Raw genomic sequence first — 6,436 nt, 5'->3', positions numbered from 1 at the left:
CTGGGTCGGGCGGAGCGGAGTTCGTCGTCTTCTGGGGCTGAGCCCGTGTCCGAGCCCTGGGTCGGGTGGAGCGGAGTTCGCCGTCTTCTGGGGCTGAGCCCGTGTCCGAGCCCTGGGTCGGGCGGAGCTTCCTATGGTGCCTTCGGTAGGGCCCGACTGCCTGTCAGTCTCACTCTGTCAGGTGGCGCCGCAGTCGGAGTGGCGCAGGCGGCGCTGTCCTCCTGCCAGATCGGTCAGTGGAGCCGCGAAGTGACAGCGGTCACTTCGGCTCTGTCGGCTGGGGGGGCGCGTCAGGATAAAGGCGTCAGGCCACCTTTGCATTAAATGCTCGATTTGGTTGGTTGGTGCGGCGATTTGGTCAGGGTTACTTCTTAGCGAAGGCAGGGCCTCGGGCGAGCCGGAAATATGTTCGCCGTTGGAGGGGGGCCTCGGGTGAGACGGAAATCCTCCGGGGTCGGCTGCCCTTGTCCGAGGCTAGGCTCAGGCGAGGCGTGATCGAGTCGCTCGAATGGACTGATCCCTGACTTAATCGCACCCATCAGGCCTTTGCAGCTTTATGCTGATGGGGGTTACCAGCTGAGAATTAGGAGCCTTGAGGGTACCCCTAATTATGGTCCCCGACAGTAGCCCCCGAGCCTCGAAGGGAGTGTTAGCACTCGCTTGGAGGCTCTCATCGCACTTTTTTGCAAGGGGACCAGCCTTTCTCGGTTGCGTTTTGTTCCGGTGGGTGCGCGCGAGCGCACCCGCCGGGTGTAGCCCCCGAGGCCTCGGAGGAGTGGTTTTACTCCTTCGAGGTCTTAATGCCTCGCGTAAGGCTTCGACTGGTCTGGTTGTTCCCTCATGCGAGCGGGCCGTAACCCGGGTGTACGGTCGGGTCCCAAGTTCTCGGGCTGGTATGTTGACGCTGTCAACGGTTCGGCCGGAGCCGGGTTTGCGAGAGCAGCCCCCGAGCCTCTGCACAGGGCGATCAGGGACAGACTCGGCTTTTTTACATACGCCCCTGCGTCGCCTTTCCGCAAGGAGGAGGGGGAAGCGCCATGTTGCCCTCGATGGGCGCCGAACATGGTGTCTCCGGTGAGCTGCAAGCGGGTAATCCGAGTGGACGTCCGTGCCCCGTTCGTTAGGGGTCGGCTAGGGGCCCAGAGGCACGCCCAAAAGTACCTGCGGGTGATCTGCCGGACCCGGTCCCCTGGCGACGGGGTCCGAGGGCTCGATGCCTCCCTCTGATGGGATTCCGTTACAAGATCGTTCCCGCTGGTCTCGGAAATGTCCTAGGGTACCTCGGGAGCGCAGCTCGAGCCTTGGTTATGTATCGAACGTACCCATGGTCATCCCTCGCTCGGCGTCTGAGGCGACTGTGAACCCTTCGAGGGCCAGCCTTCGAGCCCCTGATCAGTAATGGGCGCGGAGCCCGAATAGCCTGAGGCGGCCGTGGAACCCTTCCGAGGGGCCGGCCTTCGAACCTCTGACCAGTAGTGGGGGTAGGGCCCACGCGATCTGAGGCGGCTGTCGAACCCTTCCGGGGGGCCAGCCTTCGAACCTCTGATCAGTAGGGAGGCTCGGAGCCTGGTTCCTTCACGGGGAAGGATCCATTTCGGGGTATCCCCCTTTCCCGGTCCCTGTTGCAAGAGAGAGAAAGAGGAAAAAGGAAAAGGATATGAAATCGAACGACGCGGCGTACCTTTTTTTGAGGCGGTTATTATGGCGAAGGCGAAGCGTCGCCTGCTTCTCCCGCCAGAGGCGCCGCTTGTCCCGTCGCGGAGTTAATACGACGGGGCGAGTGGTTCGCGGGGCGGTCGTTGCGCATGCGAGCCGTCCAAGGGACGACTATTTCGTTTTGCGTTTTCGAATCCCGCGTCTGGTCCGGGCGGAACGTTTGAACCGGTCTCGCCTTGGTCTTTATATATCCGGTTGAGGGTCTGATGATGGTTCTTCGCTCCGCTTCCTGCCTCCCTCTTAGGTTTTCGTGACCCGAGAGACTTAGCCAGAGAAGAGGAAACCGCCCTCCTTGCCCCTTGCGCCGCCACCCCTTCCGCTTGGTGATGGCTGACCGGGTGACCATCATCTCGCTGCGCGACCCATGGCCTTTTTCCACGGTGACGGCGAGTGATCTGGAGGATCTTGTTGGCGAGGGTTTACTTCGCCCTCTCACCGATGAGCAGCGACCGGAATGGATTCCCCCTGTGGGCGGAGCCGCTCCGTCCCCACCGCCGGGGTACATCGTGAGCTTCGTCTCCTTCCACGAGCGGGGATTTGGTGTGCCGGTGGGCCGCTTCATGCAGGCGATCCTGCACCACTACGGGGTGGAGTTGCACAACCTCAGCCCCAACTCCATCTCGCAGGCCGCCATCTTCGTAGTGGTGTGCGAGGGGTACTTGGGGATCGCCCCCCATTGGGATTTGTGGACCCATCTCTTTTTCGCGGAGCTTTTTGCCTCGCCGACGGGGGAGAGGAAGGTCCACGCAGCGGTGCGGGCCGGCGGCTGCACCCTCCTGCTGAGGCAGTCGCGGGCGTCGCTGTATATTCCCGCCATCCTCGCGTCCTCGAACAAGGGGTGGCAGCGCTGGTGGTTCTACCTCCGGAATGACGGCGAGTTGCTCCCGCCGTTCTCCCAGCGGGTAGTCACCACCGCCACCGATGCTTGGCGCCACGGGACCCCGTACGAAAGACAAAAGAACCTCGAACCCCTTCTCCAGGCCTTGGAGGCGTTGCGGAAGGGGGGACTCACCGCTGCGGGAGTGATTGTCGCCATCCACCGTCGGAGGGTGCTTCCCTTGGCAGAGCGACGACTGTCGCTTTGGGAGATGACACCGGAGGCTGACTTGAAGGGCTCGCGGATGTCCTCTGATCCTCTTCCCTTCGATGTCCTCTACGGGCGGGTGTCCGTCGCGTTGGGGAAGCCGGACCCCAACGCCTTCTCCCAACTTTTGATGCGCCCAGACCAAGGGTGCGTGACTCTGGTGAGTGTCTGCTTCTTTCTTTCTCTTGCATCGGGTTGCCCCTGGTTCTTACGATTGGGATTTTTTTCCTTCTTCAGGAGGTGGGTGGCACAAGCCTTCCCTGCCACGGGTCCCGCAGGATGCGGTGGACCGAGCAGCGCGGCGGGTCGCCGCGGAGGAGAAGAAGAAAAAGAAGGACGCGGAGAAGGCCTGGGCCCGCGAGCGGAGGCGGGCTCGAGACGCCTTGGAAAAGCTTCATCGCCGGCAGGAGAGGGAGGGGCTCCCGAGGGAGCCGTCGCCGGAAATGCCCGACGACAACGACGATGATGAAGATGATGACGAGGAGGACGACATGGCTGCCCGCCTTGGCCTCAGCCCCGGCTTGGGGTTTGGCCAGGAGCCGTCAAGCCAGCCCCCGAGCGGGCTGATGCCGTCAGTCCCCGGAGTCGGGACGTCGGGGTCCCGGCCCGAGGGGTGGGGGCCACCCGAGAGGGTACCTGACCCCTCGGCTAGAGGAGCTGAGGCGACCCTGGGGGGCCAAGCCAGGGCGTCTGCTCCCCGAGAGCCGCCGCTCGCGCCAGCAGCGCAGGGGAGCGACCCTCAGGTCGCCGTGACAGTGCCTGGGCCGTCCGCCCCCCGGGCGTCCAGGGCGTTCAAAGCAAGGGTGGTGCCGAAGTTGCCGGCGAAGCGGACCTCGGCGGCAGTTCCGGGGGTCGAGATCCAAGAGACCTCCCCCCCAGGCACGGTTGATCATGGCCCGGAGCGGGTAAGTATCTCGAAATGTCTTTGTCCTGGCTTTTCATTCATATGTCCCGGCCGTGATTTCTCTTTTTCCCTCAGCAAGCGAAGCCATGGCCTGACCGACCTGGCACCCCGGAAGGCCCTTAAGACGACGCCGGCCTGCGCGGCCAGCGCCGCTCCGGGCCTTGCCGTTCAGCCGACCTTCTCGCAAGGTGCTCCGCAGCAGGGGGCCCAGGCGGCACCAGTCACCGTGGAGCGGGTTCCCGAGGCTGGCTCTTCTGCTGAGGCGGCCATTGTGATTGGGGAGGCGGCTGACGCGGATGTGGCCTCGTGCCCACCGGACGTGCCGGCCATGCCGGCGCCTGCCGCTACTGAAGTCGCCGCCGTCCCAGTTGGGGGGCGACCGGTCGCCGCCGATGTTGAGACGGTTGAGGCGTCAGCGCTCGGTGCCTCGGAAGAGGGGGGCGTGGAGACGCGATCCGTCCCGCCGGGCGGCAGCCTCGTCGCTGTGCGGCGAAGCTCCGAGGGCCGGCGCCAGCTGCTCCGGTTCCGGACCCGTGAGGCTTCGAATCCCGTCTTCGTTCTCGACGATGAACGGGAGGACCAGTCCTAGGATGAGCTCCGCGAGTGCGCCGAAGCAACGGTGGGGTCGCTCCGGTCGTCGCTGGAGGTTTTCTGCAGGGACGTTCCCAAAATCCTCCAGGTAACGGTTTCAAGCATACCTTTTCTCTTTTGTGACCAAGGCGTCTTTCGTGACGACCCGCCTCCTTCCCTCAGGATCTGACGGATCGGAGCGCCGCCAAGTCGTCGTTCATCCGCCGCGAGGTCGACGTCTGGGGCTCGCTGCGATCCCTGAGGACCTCGCTCGCCGGGGCTACTGCGCGCCTCTCTCAGCAGGGTGCCGAAGTAGCGGACCTTCAGTTGCTCTGCACCGATCTGAGAGCCGAGGCGGCAGCGGCGCGCGCGGAGGCGGCCACGGCGCGCGCTGAAGCGCAACGACAACAGTCGGAGTTCGACCGGGTCGTCAAGGAGCGGGACCAATCTCGGGGTCGGGCTGCCGAGGCCGAAGGCTAGGCCGAAACCCTTGCAGTCGACTTAGCCGTAGCCCAGGTTGCAGCCTCGGAGCAGCGTGCCCGAGCCGGAGGTACGCCTTGGCCATCCTTGGTTTTCGTTCCTGCTTGTTTCCTCTGCTTGTGTTTGAGATCTTTCTTCTGGTTGTTCGCAGAGCTCGAGTCCGCCCTTGATGAGTCCGCCAAGGCGCTTGCCGAGGCGCTTGCCGGGGCGGCTAAGCAGAGGGAGGCTGACCACGCGGCCATGTCCGAGGCCGTCTCGGACGTTTACCGGGTCCTTGGCTCCGGCGACGTCCCCTCAGGAAGCTCCCCTCAAAGTCGCCTTCAAGCCTTGGGCGATCATGTGCGCGGCAGACTCCGCGAGGCGTTACACCACGACGTCAGGCGGGCCTTCGCCGTGCTCGCTTCCCACTACGTTGTGGACCTGGAGCGGGTTAGCGAGGGGTATTGCCTTCCCGACGAAGATGAAGCCGCCCTGGCAGAAGTCCAGAGGCTCGATGCGGTCGCCGCGGGTCCGAGCGCAGTGCGGGCGACCACCTTTGAGGCGGAGATCCTCCCACCTGCGCCGTCGCCGGAAGCGGAGATGGACTTTGCCGAAGGTGGGGACGGAGCTGAAGGCGCGGCTCCTTCCCAAGGCGACGCCTAACTCTGTTGGAACAGTTCCTGTTGGATGCGCGTGTGTCTTTCTGCGGCCACTGAGGCCTGAACACTTTGTTACCGTTGCATGAAGTCGTACTCCTTTTCCTTTTATTTTGCGTGTCCGGCTTCGCCTATTAGTAACAGGGTGGCTTCCCCAAGTAGAGGTCACTTTTCGTGGCGGGTGACGAGTGAGGTGTCCCTAACCCGGAGGCATAGGAGTCCCTCGGCTCAGTTGGCCTTGCCACTTACATGCACCCACGTTCGCTCCTTGGGGCCCTGCTTCTGACATAGCCAGGGGAACGCAAAAGCCTTTTTGATCGAAAATTTTGGATGCGGAGAGGTTCCCCAATCTTGACGCAGAGGGGTTCCCCCCTTTTTAGCCCCCGAGGGAGGGTCGGGCTCTGCCGGGGCGAGGCTGACCCTTCCTTGACGACTGAGACTTGTGTGGGAGCGAGGTATACGAACAACTTGAAAACATCTTAAGGGTAGAAGCGACGTAGCTGTCGGATGTTCCAAGCGTTGTCGTAGACCTCGCCTTGACTGTTGGCCAGCTTGTACGTTCCGGGCTTCAGAACTTTGGCGATGACAAGCGGCCTTTCCCGGGGGTGCGTGTAGCCCCCGGGTGCTCCCAATAAGGGCTCGGGGTGCTGTGCGATGGTCGCGATCTTCTCCGGGTTGGCTTCGATGCCCCGCTTGGAGACGATGAACCCCAAGACCATGCCCTGGGGCACCCCGAAGACCCACCTTTCAGGGTTGAGCTTGACGCCTTTCGCCTCTTTGATGGACTCCGCCGCCATTAGCTTGTGGATCTCCTCGCCTACGGCTCTGCGCTCCTCCCCGTCGAATCGGCGCAGAGGCTGCTTGACAGGTCGGGCTCCGGCTCGAATGTCCAGCGATTGCTCGGCGACATCCCTCGATATGCCGGGCATGTCCAAGGGACTCCACGCGAAGACGTCGGCGTTCGCGCGGAGGAAGTCGACGAGCACTGCTTCCTATTTGGGTTCGATCCCGGAGCCGATCCGGATCTGCTTGGAGGCGTCGTCGCTG

Source organism: Zea mays, chromosome 7 (assembly GCF_902167145.1).
Source record: "Zea mays cultivar B73 chromosome 7, Zm-B73-REFERENCE-NAM-5.0, whole genome shotgun sequence".
In the NCBI taxonomy this organism is placed as follows: domain Eukaryota; kingdom Viridiplantae; phylum Streptophyta; class Magnoliopsida; order Poales; family Poaceae; genus Zea; species Zea mays.
The sequence above is the reverse complement of the archived record's forward strand: the minus strand, read 5'-3'. Positions refer to the sequence as shown.